Here is a 23172-nt window from a genome sequence, read left to right as displayed (position 1 = left end):
TCTGCCTGTGAATTCTCACAGACTTCAACACTGAGTGGTGAGGCCTCTACAGGCCCCTCCCCTTTTTGCTCCTCACTTCCAATCCAAGCTTTTGGCGGGAAGTTTGAATTTATTGGGTCAACCTCTTCACTTTGTTCACCAACTGCCACCTTTGGTCCTTCTCTTTGTTGGCTTGACTGTGGCTTTACCGTCTTTAATTTGTTGGCAAAAGATTTAGGGCAATCTCTGAAGAGGTGATTTAATTCTCCACAGAGATTACATTTCCTGCCATTTGGACACTCTCCAAAAGTTTGCCCAATTTCTCTGCTCTTCCCACATAACACCTTGGTACAAGCCTCAACCAGGTGCCCATGCTCACCACACTTGCGGCAGAACTTGGGCTGCCCCTGGTAGTGGATGTAACCTCGGTTTTCAAGGTGGCCAGAGTGTCGCCCACCCGCTGCACTGAGCACTCTTCAGCCCTTTTAAATGGTATAACTTTGCACTCCCGCACGCTCCAGCAAGCACCATTCAAGCAACAACTTTGCACTCCAGCTTCGAACATCGGCACAGTCGCAACAAGTAAGGCGACTCTACTCAGAGAAGTCACTCTGCACAGTAACAAGATTTCTTTTGCACAGACAGAAAGGGCTTCACCCGCAAAGGTAAAGCCTGCCAAAAATAGAAACAACTCATTAGTGCTGCTCTCCACAGAAATCTTTAGTAAAAGGCGAAAGACTTGTACGTTATGAAGAGAAACCAGAGTACGATTATCCGTCACTGCGGGAGCAGGGCATCAGGCTTGTTGGCATAGCCACCTTCCCCATGGTGAGCTTTGCTTGGTTGAGACACTTGCTCCCCCCCCCCCTTGCTCCTCGGCTGACCAAGTAGGAACAATCGGGCCCTATTCGATGGCTGCCATGTCTTTTACTCTGTGCAAAAGACAAGGCAGCAACAAAAACACCACGAGAATCCCGTATTGAGGCTTTGTTCTGACCGCTCATTCGGGGTCGCATTTCTTTCAAGCAATTCTCCTGGTTAGCCCACACTCGGCTCGCTCCCATAGCCGTGTTAAAGTCTACTTCGCATTCACTCTCTTTTCCCATCAGACTCTTGGGATTTTATCTATAAAATGAATTCCTTCACTCAAACTATGTGAAAACTGCTTTGTCCTTAATATTTACCATGTCTAGAAAGATTTAAACAAAAAAAACAACGTGTACTTTGCAGTAAAAGAAAGAGCAAATCTAAAGTTTCAGGAATCCGAGAATAAGCTTACTTTCATGAGTTCTTCACGATTTCGGATTTTGCTATAAAATGAATTCCTTCACTCAAACTAAATTAAAACTGCTAAACCGCTAATCTGTTATATGTAAGGCAGATGTCAAATTCACCGAAATAGGATCAAAGGGTATTCGGCCAATCGAGCTGTAGCAACTTCGGTAAAAGAGTATAAGTTGAAGAGTTTGTGAATAAAGGTGTGCGCACACATAGTGTGCTGTACGAAAATAGGCAGGGAGCAATGCCGGCTGGGGTATATGTTCTTGTATGTTGTCTGACTGTTTGATTTGAATGTGTTGTGTAAGTGTCTTGTTGAATGTTACATGTTTGGGCTTTGACACGCTTCACTGTGGTTGTTAACTGTGTGGTGTGTCCTGAAATGTTATATGTTTGGGCTGTGTGACATGCTTAATGCTTGTCAGTAGCTACCCACTTATTCATATACTATCAAAGTATGTCCGGACTTCTTATGTTGTCAGTTCCCATCAAAAGCGGAAGCGGAGGTCTTCGGATGCAAGTGGGTGTGAATATCCCACCATACAAGTATGGTGGAGAGGAAGCTGTGAATGGCCGACCATAGTAAAAGGCGGGTGAGAGAAGGTGCGAATGCCTAACCATACATCATCAAAAGAGGGAGCGGAGGTGTTCCGCTGTAAGACGGTGTGAATGTCCGACCATAGATGGTAAAAAGCGGGTAAGAAAAGGTTAAATTACCCGACTGTACACAATCAAAAGAGGGAGCGGAGTTGTTCAGCTAAGAGAAGGTGTGAAAGTCCGACCTTGGTTTCTAAAAAGCGGGTAAGAAAAGGTTCGTATGCCCGAATATACACCATCAAAAGCGGAAGCGGAGGTGTTCGGCTGCAAGATATTGTGAACGTCCGACCAAAGTTTGTAAAAAGCAGTTAAGAAAAGGTTCGAATATCTAACCAAACATAATCAAAAGCGGGAGCAGAGCTGTTCGACTGGAAGTAGGTGTGAATGTCAGATCATAATTTTCAAAAAGCTGATGAGAAAGGGTGAGAATGCCCGACTATACATCATCAAATGCGGGAGCGGAGTTGTTCGGCTGTGAGTAGGTGTGAATCTCCGACCATAATTGCTGAAAAATGTGTTAGAATAGGTAAAAATGCCGGTCCATACATCATCAAAAGCGAGAGAGGTTGTGTTCGGCTGCAAGTAGGTGTGAATGTCCAGCCATAATTACTCACAAACGGGTAAGAAAAGGTAGTATTGCCAGACCATATATGATCAAAACAGAGAGCGGAGGTGGTTCAGCTGCAAGAAGGTTTGAATGTCCGACTAAAGTTCAAATATATTAAAGAAAGCGGGAGGAGAGGTCTTCGGATGAGAGTGGTTGAAAATTTCCAACCATAATGTATAAAATGCGGTGAAAAAAAGGTGTGATAGAACACTAAAAGGTGGAGCGGAAGTGTTCAGCTGCAAGAAGGTGTGAATATCCGACTATATTTGGTGAAAAGCAGGTGAAGCAAGGTCTGAATGCCCAACCTTACATCATCAAAAGCGAGATCAGAGGTGTTTGGCTGCAAGAAGGCCATAGTTTGCCAAAAGCGGGTAAGGTGCGAATGTCCGACTAAATATCAACAAAATTTGGGGCAGAGGTCTTCGGATGCAAGTGGGTGTGAATATCCAACCATACAAGTATGGTGGAGAGGAAGCTGTGAATGTCCGACCATAGTTGGTAAAAAGCGGGTAAGAAAAGGTTAAAATACCCGACTGTACACAATCAATAGCGGGAGCGGAGTTGTTCGGCTACTAAAAGGTGTGAAAGTCCGACCCTGGTTTGTAAAAAGCGGGTAAGAAAAGGTTCGAATGCCCGAACATACACCAACAAAAGAGGGAGCGGAGGTGTTAGGCTGCAAGAAGGTGTGAACGTCCGACCAAAGTTTGTAAAAAAGCAGTTAAGAAAAGGTTCGAATATCTAACCAAACATAATCAAAAGCGGGAGCAGAGCTGTTCGACTGCAAGTAGGTGTGAATGTCAGAGAATAATTTGCAAAAAGCTGATGAGAAAGGGTGAGAAATCCCGACTATACACCATCAAATGCGGTAGCGGAGTTGTTCGGCTGTGAGTAGGTGTGATTCTCCAACCATAATTGCTGAAAAATGTGTTAGAAAAGGTAAGAATGCCGGTCCATACATCATCAAAAGCGGGAGAGGTGGTGTTCGGCTGCAAGTAGGTGTGAATGTCCATTAATAATTGCTTTAAAACATGAAAGAAAATTTTCGAATATCAAACCTTACATGATCATTAGCGGGAGAGGAGGTGTTCAGCTGCAAGAAGATGTGAATATCCACCCATAATTACTGAAAAATGGGTAGGAAAAGATGCGAATGTCCAACCATAAATCATCAAAAGCAGGAGTGGAGTTGTTCAGCTACAAGAAGGTATGAAAGTCCAACCATGGTTTGTAAAAAGCGGGTAAGAGAAGGTTCGAATACCCGAATATATACCATCAAAAGCGGAAGTGGGGGTGTTCGGCTGCAAGAAGGTGTGAACGTCCGACCAAATATTGTAAAAAGCAGTTAAGAAAAGGTTTGAATATCCAACCGAACATAATCAAAAGCGGGAGCAGAGCTGTTCGACTGCAAGTAGGTGTGAATGTCAGATCATAATTGCTGAAAAATGTGATAGAAAAGACTAGAATGCCGGACAATACATCATCAAAAGCGAGAGAGGTGGTTTTTCGGCTGCAAGTAGGTGTGAATGTCCAGCCATAATCACTCACAAACGGGGGAAGAAAAGGTAGTATTTCCAGACCACACATGATCAAAACAGGGAATGGAGGTGGTTCAGCTGCAAGGTGTGAATGTCTGACTAAAGTTTGTAAAAACCGTGTAAGACAAGGGGCGAATGCCCGACAATGTATGATCAAAAGAGGGAGCGGAGGTTTTCGGCTGCAAGGTCTGAATGTCCAACCACAATTTGTAAAAATCGGGGAAGAAAAGGCTCGAAAGCCCGACTATACACCATCAAAAGCGGGAGCAGAGGTGTTCAGGTGCAAGAAGGTCTGAATATCCGACCAAAAATTAATGAAAAATGGGTAAGAAAAGGTGCAAATGCCAAATAATACATCATCAAAAGCAGGAGCGGATGTGTTCGGCTACAAGAAGGTTTGAATGTCCAACCATAGTAAGTAATAGGCGGGTAAGAAAAGGCTCGAATGCCCGACTATATACCATCAAAAGCGGAAGCGGAGGTGTTCGGCTGCAAGACGGTGTGAACGTCCGACCAAAGTTTGTAAAAAGCAGTTAAGAAAATGTTCGAATATCCAACCAAACATCAAAAGCGGGAGCAGAGCTGTTCGACTGCAAGTAGGTGTGAATATCAGATCATAATTTGCAAAAAGCTGTTGAGAAAGGGTGAGAATGCCCGACTATACACTATCAAATGTGGGAGCGGAGTTGTTCGGCTGTGAGTAGGTGTGATTCTACAACCATAATTGCTGAAAAATGTGTTAGAAAAGGTAAGAATGCCGGACCATATATCACCAAAAGCGGGAGAGGTTGTGTTCGGCTGCAAGTAGGTGTGAATGTCCAGCCATAATTACTCACAAACGGGTAAGAAAGGGTACTATTGCCAGACCATATATGATCAAAACAGGGAGCGGAGGTGGTTCAGCTGCAAGAAGGTTTGAATGTCCGACTAAAGTTTGTAAAAAGCGGGTAAGACAAGGTGTGAATTCCCGACAATGTATGATCAAAAGAGGAGTGGAGGATTTCGGCTACAAGAAGGTCTGAATGTCCACCCATAATTACTGAAAAATGGGTAAGAAAAGGTGCGAAAGCCCAACCGCACATGATCATAAGTGGATGAGAAGGTGTTCGACTGCAAGTAGGTGTGAATGTAAGATCATAATTTGTAAAAAGCGGGTAAGAAAAGGTAAGAATGCCCAACCATAAATTATCAAAAGCGGCAGCAGAGTTTCGACTGGTATTTATCAATGTCTAGATAGATTTCAACAAAAAACAACGTTGTACTTTGCAGTAAAAGAAAGTGCAAATCAAAAGTTTTAGGAATCCGAGAATAAGCTTATTTTCATGAGTTCTGCACGATTTCGGATTTTATGTATAAAATGAATTCCTTCACGCAAACTAAGTTAACACTGCTTTGTCATTCATATGTACCCATTTCTACATATATTTCAAGCATAAACTTCCTCATACTACCCTGAATGAGAAAGAGCAACACTTGTGATTAAGCCATACGCCCCTTTTGAGGAGTTCTGCATGGTTTGGGATTTTATCTATAAAATTAATTCCTTCACTCAAACTATGTTAAAACGGCTTTTACCTTCATATTTATCAATGTCTCGATAGATTTAAACAAAAAAACAACGTTGTACTTTGCAATAAAAGAAAGAGCAAATCAAAAGTTTTAGGAATCCGAGAATAAGCTTATTTTCATGAGTTCTGCACGATTTCGGATTTTATGTATAAAATGAATTCATTCACTCAAACCAAGTTAAAACTGCTTTTTCCTTCATATTTATTAATGTCTAGATCGACTTCAACAAAGAACAACATTGTATTTTGCAGTAGAAGAAAGAGCAAAACTGAAGGATCAGGAATCCGAGAATAAGCTTCTTTTCATACGTTCTGCATGATTTGGGATTTTATGTATAAAATTAATTCCTTCACTCAAACTAAGTTAACACTGCTTTGTCCTTCATATGTACCCATTTCTACATATATTTCAAGCATAAACTTCCTCATACTACCCTGAATGAGAAAGAGCCACACTTGTGATTAAGCCATACGCCCCTTTTGAGGAGTTCTGCATGATTTGGGATTTTATCTATAAAATCAATTCCTTCACTCAAACTATGTTAAAACGGCTTTTACCTTCATATTTATCAATGTCTCGATAGATTTAAACAAAAAAACAACGTTGTACTTTGCAGTAAAAGAAAGAGCCAATCAAAAGTTTTAGGAATCCGAGAATAAGCTTATTTTCATGAGTTCTGCACGATTTCGGATTTTATGTATAAAATGAATTCATTCACTCAAACCAAGTTAAAACTGCTTTTTCATTCATATTTATCAATGTCTAGATCGACTTCAACAAAGAACAACATTGTATTTTGCAGTAGAAGAAAGAGCAAAACTGAAGGATCAGGAATCCGAGAATAAGCTTATTTTCTTATGGGCAAGTGGGAACTGCTTTGTCCTTCGTATTTATCAATGTGTAGATGGATTTCAACTTCTTCTACTGCAAAGTCCAATGTTTTTCTTTGTTGAAGTCGATCTAGACATTGATGAATATGGAAGGACAAAGCAGTTTTAACTTGGTTTGAGCAAAGCAATTCATTTTATAGCAAAATCCGAAATCGTGCAGAACTCATGAAAGCAGGCTTATACTCGGATTCCTGAAACTTTAGATTTGCTCTTTCTTTTACTGCAAAGTACAACGTTGTTTTTTTGTTTAAATCTTTCTAGACATGGTAAATATGAAGGACAAATCAGTTTTAACATAGTTTGAGTGAAGTAATGCATTTTATAAGCAAAATCCCAAATCATGCAAAACTCACGAAAAGCTTTTTCTCGCTTTTCACTGCTTTTTACAAACTTTGGTCGGACGTTCACACCTTCTTGCATCCGAACACCTCCGCTTCCGCTTTTGATGATGTATATTCGGGCATTCGAACCTTTTATTACCCGCTTTTTACAAACCATTGTTGGACTTTCACACCTTCTTGCAGCCGAACACCACCTCTCCCGCTTTTGATGATGTATGGTCCAGTATTCTTACCTTTTCTAACACATTTTTCAGCAATTATGGTCGGACATTCACACCTACTCACAGCTGGACACCTCCGCTCCCGCTTTTGATCATACAATGTCGGGACATCGCTCCTTGTCTTACCAGCTTTTTACAAACTTTAGTCGAACATTCACACCTTCTTGCAGCTGAACACCTCCGCTCCCGCTTTTGATGATGTATAGTCGGGCTTTCGAGCCTTTTCTTACCCGGTTTTTACAAATTATGGTTGGACATTCAGACCTTGCAGCCGAACACCTCCGCTCTCTCTTTTGATCATACATTGTCGGGCATTCGCACCTTGTCTTACCCGCTTTTTACAAACTATAGTCAGACATTCACACCTTGCAGCTGAACCTCCGCTCCCTGTTTTGATCATGTATGGTCTGGCAATACTACCTTTTCTTCCCCCGTTTGTGATTAATTATGGCTGGACATTCAAACCTACATGCAGTCGAACAGATCTGCTCCCGCTTTTGATTATGTTTGGTTGGATATTCGAACCTTTTCTTAACTGCTTTTTACAAACCATGGTCGTACTTTCACACCGTCTTGTAGCCGAACAACTCCGCTCTCGCTATTGATTTTGTACAGTCGGGTATTTTAACCTTTTCTTACCCGCTTTTTACCAACTATGGTCGGACATTCACACCGTCTTACAGCGGAACACCTCCGCTCCCGCTTTTTATGGTGTATAGTCGGGCATTTGAACCTTTTCTTACCCGCTATTTACAAACTATGGTAGGACATTCAAACTTTCGTGTATCCGAAAACCTCCGCTCTCTCTTTTGATCATACATTGTCGGACATTCGCACCTTTTCTTACCGGCTTTTTACAAACCATGGTCGGACTGTCACACCTTCTTGTAGCCGAACACATCCGCTCCCGCTATTGATTGTGTACAGTCGGGTATATTAACCTTTTCTTACCCGCTTTTTACCAAGTATGGTTGGACATTCACACCTTCGTACAGCGGAACACCTCCGCTCCCTCTTTTGATGGTGTATGTTCGGGCATTCAAACCTTTTCTTACCCGCTTTTTCCAAACTATGGTCGGCTATTCACAGCTTCCTCTCCACCCACCATACTTGTATGGTGGGATATTCACACCCACTTGCATCCGAAGACCTCCGCCCCAAATTTTGTTGATATTTAGTCGGACATTCGCACCTTACCCGCTTTTGGCAAACTATGGCCTTCTTGCAGCCAAACAACTCTGATCTTGCTTTTGATGATGTAAGGTTGGGCATTCAGACCTTGCTTCACCTGCTTTTCACCAAATATAGTCGGACATTCACACCTTCTTGCAGCCGAACACTTCCGCTCCACCTTTTAGTGTTCTATCACACCTTTTTTTTCACCGCATTTTATACATTATGGTTGGAAATTTTCAACCACTCTCATCCGAAGACCTCTCCTCCCGCTTTTGTTAATATATTTGAACTTTAGTTTGACATTCAAACCTTCTTGCAGCTGAACCACCTCCGCTCCCTGTTTTGATCATATATGGTCTGGCTACTACCTTTTCTTACCCGTTTGTGAGTAATTATGGCTGGACATTCACACCTACTTGCAGTCGAACACAACCTCTCTCGCTTTTGATGATGTATGGACCGGCATTTTTACCTTTTCTAACACATTTTTCAGCAATTATGGTCGGAGATTCACACCTACTCACAGCCGAACAACTCCGCTCCCGCTTTTGATGATGTATAGTCGGGCATTCTCACCCTTTCTCATCAGCTTTTTGCAAATTATGATCTGACATTCACACCTACTTGCAGTCGAACAGCTCTGCTCCCGCTTTTGATTATGTTTGGTTGGATATTCGAACCTTTTCTTAACTTCTTTTTACATATTTTGGTTGGACGTTCACACCTTCTTGTAGCCGAACACTTCCACTCCTGCTTTTGATGATGTATGGTTGGGCATTCACACCTTTTTTTTGCCCATTTTTCAGGAATTATGGGTGGACATTCACACCTTGCAGCTGAACACCTCCTATCCCACTTATGATCATGTGCGGTTTGATTTTCGAAAAGTTTCTTTCATGTTTTCTAGCAATTATTGATGGACATGTAGACCTTCTTGCAGCAGAACACCTCCGCTCCCGCTTTTGATCATACATTGTCAGGCATTCGCACCTTGTCTTACCCACTTTTTACAAACTTTAGTCGAACAGTCACACCTTTTTGCAGCCGAACACCACCTCTCCCGCTTTTGATGATGTATGGTCCAGCATTCTTACCTTTTCTAACACATTCTTCAGCAATTATGGTCGGACATTCACACCTACTCAGAGCCGAACACCTCCGCTCCCGCATTTGATGGTGTATAGTCGGGCATTCTCACCCTTTCTCATCAGCTTTTTACAAATTATGATCTGACATTCACACCTGCTTTTTATAATGTATTGTTAGGCATTCGCACCTTTTTTTTTACCCATTTTTCATGAATTATGGGTGGACATTCACACCTTCTTGCAGCCGAACACCTCCTCTCCCGCTTATGATCATGTGCGGTTTGATATTCGAAAATTTACTTTCTTGTTTTAAAGCAATTATTGATGGACATTCAAACCTTCTTTTTGATGGTGTATAGTCGGGCTTTCGAGCCTTTTCTTCCCGGTTTTTACAAACCATGGTCGGACTTTCACACCTTCTTGTAGCCGAACAACTCCGCTCCCGCTATTGATTGTGTACAGTCGGGTATTTTAACCTTTTCTTACCCGCTTTTTACCAACTATGGTCGGACATTCACACCGTCTTACAGCGGAACACCTCTGCTCCCGCATTTGATGGTGTATAGTAGGGCATTCTAACCTTTTCTTACCCGCTTTTTACAAACTATGGTGGGACATTCAAACCTTCTTGTATCCGAAAACCTCCGCTCTCTCTTTTGATCATACATTGTCGGACATTCGCACCTTTTCTTACCCGCTTTTTACAAACCATGGTCGGACTTTCACATCTTCTTGTAGCCGAACACATCCGCTCCCGCTATTGATTGTGTACAGTCGGGTATTTTAACCTTTTCTTACCCGCTTTTTACAAACCATTGTTGGACTTTCACACCTTCTTGCAGCCGAACACCACCTCTCCCGCTTTTGATGATGTATGGCCCAGTATTCTTACCTTTTCTAACACATTTTTCAGCAATTATGGTCGGACATTCACACCTACTCACAGCTGGACAACTCCGCTCCCGCTTTTGATCATACAATGTCGGGACATCGCTCCTTGTCTTACCAGCTTTTTACAAACTTTAGTCGAACATTCACACCTTCTTGCAGCTGAACACCTCCGCTCCCGCTTTTGATGATGTATAGTCGGGCTTTCGAGCCTTTTCTTACCCGGTTTTTACAAATTATGGTTGGACATTCAGACCTTGCAGCCAAACACCTCCGCTCTCTCTTTTGATCATACATTGTCGGGCATTGGCACCTTGTCTTACCCGCTTTTTACAAACTATAGTCAGACATTCACACCTTGCAGCTGAACCTCCGCTCCCTGTTTTGATCATGTATGGTCTGGCAATACTACCTTTTCTTCCCCCGTTTGTGAGTAATTATGGCTGGACATTCACACCTACTTGCAGTCGAACAGCTCTGCTCCCGCTTTTGATTATGTTTGGTTGGATATTCGAACCTTTTCTTAACTGCTTTTTACAAACCATGGTCGTACTTTCACACCTTCTTGTAGCCGAACAACTCCGCTCCCGCTATTGATTTTGTACAGTCAGGTATTTTAACCTTTTCTTACCCGCTTTTTACCGACTATGGTCGGACATTCACACCGTCTTACAGCGGAACACCTCCGCTCCCGCTTTTTATGGTGTATAGTCGGGCATTTGAACCTTTTCTTACCCGCTATTTACAAACTATGGTAGGACATTCAAACTTTCGTGTATCCGAAAACCTCCGCTCTCTCTTTTGATCATACATTGTCGGACATTCGCACCTTTTCTTACCAGCTTTTTACAAACCATGGTCGGACTCTCACACCTTCTTGTAGCCGAACACATCCGCTCCCGCTATTGATTGTGTACAGTCGGGTATATTAACCTTTTCTTACCCGCTTTTTACCAAGTATGGTTGGACATTCACACCTTCGTACAGCGGAACACCTCCGCTCCCTCTTTTGATGGTGTATGTTCGGGCATTCAAACCTTTTCTTACCCGCTTTTTCCAAACTATGGTCGGCTATTCACAGCTTCCTCTCCACCCACCATACTTGTATGGTGGGATATTCACACCCACTTGCATCCGAAGACCTCCGCCCCAAATTTTGTTGATATTTAGTCGGACATTCGCACCTTACCCGCTTTTGGCAAACTATGGCCTTCTTGCAGCCAAACAACTCTGATCTTGCTTTTGATGATGTAAGGTTGGGCATTCAGACCTTGCTTCACCTGCTTTTCACCAAATATAGTCGGACATTCACACCTTCTTGCAGCCGAACACTTCCGCTCCACCTTTTAGTGTTCTATCACACCTTTTTTTTCACCGCATTTTATACATTATGGTTGGAAATTTTCAACCACTCTCATCCGAAGACCTCTCCTCCCGCTTTTGTTAATATATTTGAACTTTAGTTTGACATTCAAACCTTCTTGCAGCTGAACCACCTCCGCTCCCTGTTTTGATCATATATGGTCTGGCTACTACCTTTTCTTACCCGTTTGTGAGTAATTATGGCTGGACATTCACACCTACTTGCAGTCGAACACAACCTCTCTCGCTTTTGATGATGTATGGACCGGCATTTTTACCTTTTCTAACACATTTTTCAGCAATTATGGTCGGAGATTCACACCTACTCACAGCCGAACAACTCCGCTCCCGCATTTGATGATGTATAGTCGGGATTTCTCACCCTTTCTCATCAGCTTTTTGCAAATTATGATCTGACATTCACACCTACTTGCAGTCGAACAGCTCTGCTCCCGCTTTTGATTATGTTTGGTTGGATATTCGAACCTTTTCTTAACTTCTTTTTACATATTTTGGTTGGACGTTCACACCTTCTTGTAGCCGAACACTTCCACTCCTGCTTTTGATGATGTATGGTTGGGCATTCACACCTTTTTTTTGCCCATTTTTCAGGAATTATGGTTGGACATTCACACCTTGCAGCTGAACACCTCCTATCCCACTTATGATCATGTGCGGTTTGATTTTCGAAAAGTTTCTTTCATGTTTTCTAGCAATTATTGATGGACATGTAGACCTTCTTGCAGCAGAACACCTCCGCTCCCGCTTTTGATCATACATTGTCAGGCATTCGCACCTTGTCTTACCCACTTTTTACAAACTTTAGTCGAACAGTCACACCTTTTTGCAGCCGAACACCACCTCTCCCGCTCTTGATGATGTATGGTCCAGCATTCTTACCTTTTCTAACACATTCTTCAGCAATTATGGTCGGACATTCACACCTACTCAGAGCCGAACACCTCCGCTCCCGCATTTGATGGTGTATAGTCGGGCATTCTCACCCTTTCTCATCAGCTTTTTATAAATTATGATCTGACATTCACACCTGCTTTTGATAATGTATTGTTAGGCATTCGCACCTTTTTTTTTACCCATTTTTCATGAATTATGGGTGGACATTCACACCTTCTTGCAGCCGAACACCTCCTCTCCCGCTTATGATCATGTGCGGTTTGATATTCGAAAATTTACTTTCTTGTTTTAAAGCAATTATTGATGGACATTCAAACCTTCTTTTTGATGGTGTATAGTCGGGCTTTCGAGCCTTTTCTTCCCGGTTTTTACAAACCATGGTCGGACTTTCACACCTTCTTGTAGCCGAACAACTCCGCTCCCGCTATTGATTGTGTACAGTCGGGTATTTTAACCTTTTCTTACCCGCTTTTTACCAACTATGGTCGGACATTCACACCGTCTTACAGCGGAACACCTCTATTCCCGCTTTTGATGGTGTATAGTCGGGCATTCGAACCTTTTCTTACCCGCTTTTTACAAACTATGGTGGGACATTCAAACCTTCTTGTATGCGAAAACCTCCGCTCTCTCTTTTGATCATACATTGTCGGACATTCGCACCTTTTCTTACCCGCTTTTTACAAACCATGGTCGGACTATCACATCTTCTTGTAGCCGAACACATCCGCTCCCGCTATTGATTGTGTACAGTCGGGTATTTTAACCTTTTCTTACCCGCTTTTTACCAAGTATGGTCGGACATTCACACCTTCGTACAGCGGAACACCCACTTGCATCCGAAGACCTCCGCCCCAAATTTTGTTGATATTTAGTCGGACATTCGCACCTTACCCGCTTTTGGAAAACTATGGCCTTCTTGCAGCCAAACACCTCTGATCTCGCTTTTGATGATATAAGGTTGGGCATTCAGACCTTGCTTCACCTGCTTTTCACCAAATATAGTCGGACATTCACACCTTCTTGCAGCCGAACACTTCCGCTTTTAGTGTTCTATGAGGCATTCACATTTTTTTTCACCGTATTTTATAGATTATGGTTGGAAATTCTCACCCACTCTCATCCGAAGACCTCTCCTCCCGCTTTTGTTAATATATAGTCGGGCATTCGAACCTTTTCTTACCCGCTTTTTACAAATTATAGTCGAACATTCACACCTACTTGCAGCTGAATACTTCCGCTCCACCTTGTAGGTATGTATGGTTGGCATTTGCACCTCTTTTTATACTGATTGCTGAAGATTAAGTTGTACTTTCTCAAACTACAACTTTTTTTTATTTGTTGAAACTTGATTTGAAGTGGATAAATAAGGAGGACAAACAGTTTTAAGTCAGGCTGATAGAAGGAATTAATTTTATAGCAAAATCTGTACTTCATCATATGTCGAGAGATGCTTATTGCTGAAGAAGTTCTTTCTCATTCTACAAAGTACAACGTTGTTTATCGTTGAAACTTGATTAGACATGAATAAATATGAAGGACAAAGCAGTCTTAACTTGGTTTGAGTTAATGAATTCGTTTTATAGGAGAATCCGAATTCGTGCATAACTCATAAAATAGAGCTTATTTTCGGATTCCTGAAGAATGATTCTGGTTCTTTCTAATAATACAAAGTTTGTTGTTTATTGTTGAAACTTCATCAGAAGTGAAGAAATAAATGAATGCCTATCAACAAATTGACCTTCTGTTGACCTTCGGGGAGGTGAGTATCTTCACTAGACTCACCTGTCTGCTCTTCCTCCTCATTTAGCGTAGCTCCACCCTCTGCCTGTGAATTCTCACAGACTTCAACACTGAGTGGTGAGGCCTCTACAGGCCCCTCCCCTTTTTGCTCCTCACTTCCAATCCAAGCTTTTGGCGGGAAGTTTGAATTTATTGGGTCAACCTCTTCACTTTGTTCACCAACTGCCACCTTTGGTCCTTCTCTTTGTTGGCTTGACTGTGGCTTTACCGTCTTTAATTTGTTGGCAAAAGATTTAGGGCAATCTCTGAAGAGGTGATTTAATTCTCCACAGAGATTACATTTCCTGCCATTTGGACACTCTCCAAAAGTTTGCCCAATTTCTCTGCTCTTCCCACATAACACCTTGGTACAAGCCTCAACCAGGTGCCCATGCTCACCACACTTGCGGCAGAACTTGGGCTGCCCCTGGTAGTGGATGTAACCTCGGTTTTCAAGGTGGCCAGAGTGTCGCCCACCCGCTGCACTGAGCACTCTTCAGCCCTTTTAAATGGTATAACTTTGCACTCCCGCACGCTCCAGCAAGCACCATTCAAGCAACAACTTTGCACTCCAGCTTCGAACATCGGCACAGTCGCAACAAGTAAGGCGACTCTACTCAGAGAAGTCACTCTGCACAGTAACAAGATTTCTTTTGCACAGACAGAAAGGGCTTCACCCGCAAAGGTAAAGCCTGTCAAAAATAGAAACAACTCATTAGTGCTGCTCTCCACAGAAATCTTTAGTAAAAGGCGAAAGACTTGTACGTTATGAAGAGAAACCAGAGTACGATTATCCGTCACTGCGGGAGCAGGGCATCAGGCTTGTTGGCATAGTCACCTTCCCCATGGTGAGCTTTGCTTGGTTGAGACGCTTGCTCCCCCCCCCCTTGCTCCTCGGCTGACCAAGTAGGAACAATCGGGCCCTATTCGATGGCTGCCTTGTCTTTTACTCTGTGCAAAAGACAAGGCAGCAACAAAAACACCACGAGAATCCCGTATTGAGGCTTTGTTCTGACCGCTCATTCGGGGTCGCATTTCTTTCAAGCAATTCTCCTGGTTAGCCCACACTCGGCTCGCTCCCATAGCCGTGTTAAAGTCTACTTCGCATTCACTCTCTTTTCCCATCAGACTCTTGGGATTTTATCTATAAAATGAATTCCTTCACTCAAACTATGTGAAAACTGCTTTGTCCTTAATATTTACCATGTCTAGAAAGATTTAAACAAAAAAAACAACGTTGTACTTTGCAGTAAAAGAAAGAGCAAATCTAAAGTTTCAGGAATCCGAGAATAAGCTTACTTTCATGAGTTCTTCACGATTTCGGATTTTGCTATAAAATGAATTCCTTCACTCAAACTAAATTAAAACTGCTAAACCGCTAATCTGTTATATGTAAGGCAGATGTCAAATTCACCGAAATAGGATCAAAGGGTATTCGGCCAATCGAGCTGTAGCAACTTCGGTAAAAGAGTATAAGTTGAAGAGTTTGTGAATAAAGGTGTGCGCACACATAGTGTGCTGTACGAAAATAGGCAGGGAGCAATGCCGGCTGGGGTATATGTTCTTGTATGTTGTCTGACTGTTTGATTTGAATGTGTTGTGTAAGTGTCCTGTTGAATGTTACATGTTTGGGCTTTGACACGCTTCACTGTGGTTGTTAACTGTGTGGTGTGTCCTGAAATGTTATATGTTTGGGCTGTGTGACATGCTTAATGCTTGTCAGTAGCTACCCACTTATTCATATACTATCAAAGTATGTCCGGACTTCTTATGTTGTCAGTTCCCATCAAAAGCGGAAGCGGAGGTCTTCGGATGCAAGTGGGTGTGAATATCCCACCATACAAGTATGGTGGAGAGGAAGCTGTGAATGGCCGACCATAGTAAAAGGCGGGTGAGAGAAGGTGCGAATGCCTAACCATACATCATCAAAAGAGGGAGCGGAGGTGTTCCGCTGTAAGACGGTGTGAATGTCCGACCATAGATGGTAAAAAGCGGGTAAGAAAAGGTTAAATTACCCAACTGTACACAATCAAAAGAGGGAGCGGAGTTGTTCAGCTAAGAGAAGGTGTGAAAGTCCGAACTTGGTTTGTAAAAAGCGGGTAAGAAAAGGTTCGTATGCCCGAATATACACCATCAAAAGCGGAAGCGGAGGTGTTCGGCTGCAAGATATTGTGAACGTCCGACCAAAGTTTGTAAAAAGCAGTTAAGAAAAGGTTCGAATATCTAACCAAACATAATCAAAAGCGGGAGCAGAGCTGTTCGACTGGAAGTAGGTGTGAATGTCAGATCATAATTTTCAAAAAGCTGATGAGAAAGGGTGAGAATGCCCGACTATACATCATCAAATGCGGGAGCGGAGTTGTTCGGCTGTGAGTAGGTGTGAATCTCCGACCATAATTGCTGAAAAATGTGTTAGAATAGGTAAAAATGCCGGTCCATACATCATCAAAAGTGAGAGAGGTTGTGTTCGGCTGCAAGTAGGTGTGAATGTCCAGCCATAATTACTCACAAACGGGTAAGAAAAGGTAGTATTGCCAGACCATATATGATCAAAACAGGGAGCGGAGGTGGTTCAGCTGCAAGAAGGTTTGAATGTCCGACTAAAGTTCAAATATATTAAAGAAAGCGGGAGGAGAGGTCTTCGGATGAGAGTGGTTGAAAATTTCCAACCATAATGTATAAAATGCGGTGAAAAAAAGGTGTGATAGAACACTAAAAGGTGGAGCGGAAGTGTTCGGCTGCAAGAAGGTGTGAATATCCGACTATATTTGGTGAAAAGCAGGTGAAGCAAGGTCTGAATGCCCAACCTTACATCATCAAAAGCGAGATCAGAGGTGTTTGGCTGCAAGAAGGCCATAGTTTGCCAAAAGCGGGTAAGGTGCGAATGTCCGACTAAATATCAACAAAATTTGGGGCAGAGGTCTTCGGATGCAAGTGGGTGTGAATATCCAACCATACAAGTATGGTGGAGAGGAAGCTGTGAATAGCCGACCATAGTTTGGAAAAAGCGGGTAAGAAAAGGTTTGAATACCCGAACATACACCATCAAAAGAGGGAGCGGAGGTGTTCCGCTGTACGAAGGTGTGAATGTCCGACCATAGTTGGTAAAAAGCGGGTAAGAAAAGGTTAAAATACCCGACTGTACACAATCAATAGCGGGAGCGGAGTTGTTCGGCTACTAAAAGGTGTGAAAGTCCGACCCTGGTTTGTAAAAAGTGGGTAAGAAAAGGTTCGAATGCCCGAACATACACCAACAAAAGAGGGAGCGGAGGTGTTCGGCTGCAAGAAGGTGTGAACGTCCAACCAAAGTTTGTAAAAAAGCAGTTAAGAAAAGGTTCGAATATCTAACCAAACATAATCAAAAGCGGGAGCAGAGCTGTTCGACTGCAAGTAGGTGTGAATGTCAGAGAATAATTTGCAAAAAGCTGATGAGAAAGGGTGAGAAATCCCGACTATACACCATCAAATGCGGTAGCGGAGTTGTTCGGCTGTGAGTAGGTGTGATTCTCCAACCATAATTGCTGAAAAATGTGTTAGAAAAGGTAAGAATGCCGGTCCATACATCATCAAAAGCGGGAGAGGTGGTGTTCGGCTGCAAGTAGGTGTGAATGTCCATTAATAATTGCTTTAAAACATGAAAGAAAATTTTCGAATATCAAACCTTACATGATCATTAGCGGGAGAGGAGGTGTTCAGCTGCAAGAAGATGTGAATATCCACCCATAATTACTGAAAAATGGGTAGGAAAAGATGCGAATGTCCAACCATAAATCATCAAAAGCAGGAGTGGAGTTGTTCAGCTACAAGAAGGTATGAAAGTCCAACCATGGTTTGTAAAAAGCGGGTAAGAGAAGGTTCGAATACCCGAATATATACCATCAAAAGCGGAAGTGGGGGTGTTCGGCTGCAAGAAGGTGTGAACGTCCGACCAAATATTGTAAAAAGCAGTTAAGAAAAGGTTTGAATATCCAACCGAACATAATCAAAAGCGGGAGCAGAGCTGTTCGACTGCAAGTAGGTGTGAATGTCAGATCATAATTGCTGAAAAATGTGATAGAAAAGACTAGAATGCCGGACAATACATCATCAAAAGCGGGAGAGGTGGTTTTTCGGCTGCAAGTAGGTGTGAATGTCCAGCCATAATTACTCACAAACGGGGGAAGAAAAGGTAGTATTTCCAGACCACACATGATCAAAACAGGGAATGGAGGTGGTTCAGCTGCAAGGTGTGAATGTCTGACTAAAGTTTGTAAAAACCGTGTAAGACAAGGGGCGAATGCCCGACAATGTATGATCAAAAGAGGGAGCGGAGGTTTTCGGCTGCAAGGTCTGAATGTCCAACCATAATTTGTAAAAATCGGGGAAGAAAAGGCTCGAAAGCCCGACTATACACCATCAAAAGCGGGAGCAGAGGTGTTCAGGTGCAAGCAGGTCTGAATGTCCGACCAATAATTACTGAAAAATGGGTAAGAAAAGGTGCGAATGCCAAACCATACATCATCAAAAGCAGGAGCGGATGTGTTCGGCTACAAGAAGGTTTGAATGTCCAACCATAGTAAGTAATAGGTGGGTAAGAAAAGGCTCGAATGCCCGACTATACACCATCAAATGCGGAAGCGGAGGTGTTCGGCTGCAAGATATTGTGAACGTCCGACCAAAGTTTGTAAAAAGCAGTTAAGAAAAGGTTCGAATATCTAACCAAACATAATCAAAAGCGGGAGCAGAGCTGTTCGACTGGAAGTAGGTGTGAATGTCAGATCATAATTTTCAAAAAGCTGATGAGAAAGGGTGAGAATGCCCGACTATACATCATCAAATGCGGGAGCGGAGTTGTTCGGCTGTGAGTAGGTGTGAATCTCCGACCATAATTGCTGAAAAATGTGTTAGAATAGGTAAAAATGCCGGTCCATACATCATCAAAAGCGAGAGAGGTTGTGTTCGGCTGCAAGTAGGTGTGAATGTCCATTAATAATTGCTTTAAAACATGAAAGGAAATTTTCGAATATCAAACCTTACATGATCATTAGCGGGAGAGGAGGTGTTCAGCTGCAAGAAGATGTGAATATCCACCCATAATTACTGAAAAATGGGTAGGAAAAGATGCGAATGTCCAACCATAAATCATCAAAAGCAGGAGTGGAGTTGTTCAGCTACAAGAAGGTATGAAAGTCCAACCATGGTTTGTAAAAAGCGGGTAAGAAAAGGTTCGAATACCCGAATATATACTATCAAAAGCGGAAGCGGAGGTGTTCGGCTGCAAGAAGGTGTTAACGTCCGACCAAAGTTTGTAAAAAGCAGTTAAGAAAAGGTTTGAATATCCAACCGAACATAATCAAAAGCGGGAGCAGAGCTGTTCGACTGCAAGTAGGTGTGAATATCAGATCATAATTGCTGAAAAATGTGATAGAAAAGACTAGAATGCCGGACAATACATCATCAAAAGCGGGAGAGGTGGTTTTTCGGCTGCAAGTAGGTGTGAATGTCCAGCCATAATCACTCACAAACGGGGGAAGAAAAGGTAGTATTTCCAGACCACACATGATCAAAACAGGGAATGGAGGTGGTTCAGCTGCAAGGTGTGAATGTCTGACTAAAGTTTGTAAAAACCGTGTAAGACAAGGGGCGAATGCCCGACAATGTATGATCAAAAGAGGGAGCGGAGGTTTTCGGCTGCAAGGTCTGAATGTCCAACCACAATTTGTAAAAATCGGGGAAGAAAAGGCTCGAAAGCCCGACTATACACCATCAAAAGCGGGAGCAGAGGTGTTCAGGTGCAAGAAGGTCTGAATATCCGACCAAAAATTAATGAAAAATGGGTAAGAAAAGGTGCAAATGCCAAATAATACATCATCAAAAGCAGGAGCGGATGTGTTCGGCTACAAGAAGGTTTGAATGTCCAACCATAGTAAGTAATAGGCGGGTAAGAAAAGGCTCGAATGCCCGACTATATACCATCAAAAGCGGAAGCGGAGGTGTTCGGCTGCAAGACGGTGTGAACGTCCGACCAAAGTTTGTAAAAAGCAGTTAAGAAAATGTTCGAATATCCAACCAAACATAATCAAAAGCGGGAGCAGGGCTGTTCGACTGCAAGTAGGTGTGAATATCAGATCATAATTTGCAAAAAGCTGTTGAGAAAGGGTGAGAATGCCCGACTATACACTATCAAATGTGGGAGCGGAGTTGTTCGGCTGTGAGTAGGTGTGATTCTACAACCATAATTGCTGAAAAATGTGTTAGAAAAGGTAAGAATGCCGGACCATATATCACCAAAAGCGGGAGAGGTTGTGTTCGGCTGCAAGTAGGTGTGAATGTCCAGCCATAATTACTCACAAACGGGTAAGAAAGGGTACTATTGCCAGACCATATATGATCAAAACAGGGAGCGGAGGTGGTTCAGCTGCAAGAAGGTTTGAATGTCCGACTAAAGTTTGTAAAAAGCGGGTAAGACAAGGTGTGAATTCCCGACAATGTATGATCAAAAGAGGAGTGGAGGTTTTCGGCTGCAAGAAGGTCTGAATGTCCACCCATAATTACTGAAAAATGGGTAAGAAAAGGTGCGAAAGCCCAACCGCACATGATCATAAGTGGATGAGAAGGTGTTCGACTGCAAGTAGGTGTGAATGTAAGATCATAATTTGTAAAAAGCGGGTAAGAAAAGGTAAGAATGCCCAACCATAAATTATCAAAAGCGGCAGCAGAGTTTCGACTGGTATTTATCAATGTCTAGATAGATTTCAACAAAAAACAACGTTGTACTTTGCAGTAAAAGAAAGTGCAAATCAAAAGTTTTAGGAATCCGAGAATAAGCTTATTTTCATGAGTTCTGCACGATTTCGGATTTTATGTATAAAATGAATTCCTTCACGCAAACTAAGTTAACACTGCTTTGTCATTCATATGTACCCATTTCTACATATATTTCAAGCATAAACTTCCTCATACTACCCAGAATGAGAAAGAGCAACACTTGTGATTAAGCCATACGCCCCTTTTGAGGAGTTCTGCATGGTTTGGGATTTTATCTATAAAATTAATTCCTTCACTCAAACTATGTTAAAACGGCTTTTACCTTCATATTTATCAATGTCTCGATAGATTTAAACAAAAAACAACGTTGTACTTTGCAATAAAAGAAAGAGCAAATCAAAAGTTTTAGGAATCCGAGAATAAGCTTATTTTCATGAGTTCTGCACGATTTCGGATTTTATGTATAAAATGAATTCATTCACTCAAACCAAGTTAAAACTGCCTTTTCCTTCATATTTATTAATGTCTAGATCGACTTCAACAAAGAACAACATTGTATTTTGCAGTAGAAGAAAGAGCAAAACTGAAGGATCAGGAATCCGAGAATAAGCTTCTTTTCATACGTTCTGCATGCTTTGGGATTTTATGTATAAAATTAATTCCTTCACTCAAACTAAGTTAACACTGCTTTGTCCTTCATATGTACCCATTTCTACATATATTTCAAGCATAAACTTCCTCATACTACCCTGAATGAGAAAGAGCCACACTTGTGATTAAGCCATACGCCCCTTTTGAGGAGTTCTGCATGATTTGGGATTTTATCTATAAAATCAATTCCTTCACTCAAACTATGTTAAAACGGCTTTTACCTTCATATTTATCAATGTCTCGATAGATTTAAACAAAAAAACAACGTTGTACTTTGCAGTAAAAGAAAGAGCCAATCAAAAGTTTTAGGAATCCGAGAATAAGCTTATTTTCATGAGTTCTGCACGATTTCGGATTTTATGTATAAAATGAATTCATTCACTCAAACCAAGTTAAAACTGCTTTTTCATTCATATTTATCAATGTCTAGATCGACTTCAACAAAGAACAACATTGTATTTTGCAGTAGAAGAAAGAGCAAAACTGAAGGATCAGGAATCCGAGAATAAGCTTATTTTCTTATGGGCAAGTGGGAACTGCTTTGTCCTTCGTATTTATCAATGTGTAGATGGATTTCAACTTCTTCTACTGCAAAGTCCAAGGTTTTTCTTTGTTGAAGTCGATCTAGACATTGATGAATATGGAAGGACAAAGCAGTTTTAACTTGGTTTGAGCAAAGCAATTCATTTTATAGCAAAATCCGAAATCGTGCAGAACTCATGAAAGCAGGCTTATACTCGGATTCCTGAAACTTTAGATTTGCTCTTTCTTTTACTGCAAAGTACAACGTTTTTTTTTTTTGTTTAAATCTTTCTAGACATGGTAAATATGAAGGACAAATCAGTTTTAACATAATTTGAGTGAAGTAATGCATTTTATAAGCAAAATCCCAAATCATGCAAAACTCACGAAAAGCTTTTTCTCGCTTTTCACTGCTTTTTACAAACTTTGGTCGGACGTTCACACCTTCTTGCATCCGAACACCTCCGCTTCCGCTTTTGATGATGTATATTCGGGCATTCGAACCTTTTATTACCCGCTTTTTACAAACCATTGTTGGACTTTCACACCTTCTTGCAGCCGAACACCACCTCTCCCGCTTTTGATGATGTATGGTCCAGTATTCTTACCTTTTCTAACACATTTTTCAGCAATTATGGTCGGACATTCACACCTACTCACAGCTGGACACCTCCGCTCCCGCTTTTGATCATACAATGTCGGGACATCGCTCCTTGTCTTACCAGCTTTTTACAAACTTTAGTCGAACATTCACACCTTCTTGCAGCTGAACACCTCCGCTCCCGCTTTTGATGATGTATAGTCGGGCTTTCGAGCCTTTTCTTACCCGGTTTTTACAAATTATGGTTGGACATTCAGACCTTGCAGCCGAACACCTCCGCTCTCTCTTTTGATCATACATTGTCGGGCATTCGCACCTTGTCTTACCCGCTTTTTACAAACTATAGTCAGACATTCACACCTTGCAGCTGAACCTCCGCTCCCTGTTTTGATCATGTATGGTCTGGCAATACTACCTTTTCTT

At 42.0% G+C, this 23172-nt stretch overlaps 2 non-coding genes across 2 annotated transcripts; both read right to left on the bottom strand.

The window, feature by feature from the left end:
- Positions 1–633: 633 nt before the first annotated feature.
- On the bottom strand, positions 634–747 carry LOC140274271 (U5 spliceosomal RNA). Its single transcript, XR_011908240.1, has one exon. It is a non-coding gene; the product is annotated as a U5 spliceosomal RNA (small nuclear RNA).
- A 14155-nt stretch (positions 748–14902) lies between these two features.
- LOC140274324 (U5 spliceosomal RNA) lies at positions 14903–15016 on the bottom strand. Its single transcript, XR_011908288.1, has one exon. It is a non-coding gene; the product is annotated as a U5 spliceosomal RNA (small nuclear RNA).
- Positions 15017–23172: the final 8156 nt, after the last annotated feature.

The sequence above is a fragment of the Leuresthes tenuis genome, unplaced genomic scaffold (genome assembly GCF_036924035.1).
Source record: "Leuresthes tenuis unplaced genomic scaffold, fLeuTen1.0.hap1 SCAF_17, whole genome shotgun sequence".
NCBI classification, from domain to species: Eukaryota; Metazoa; Chordata; class Actinopteri; order Atheriniformes; family Atherinopsidae; genus Leuresthes; species Leuresthes tenuis.
Note: the sequence above shows the minus strand (reverse complement) of the source record. Positions and strands in the feature narration are given on the sequence as shown.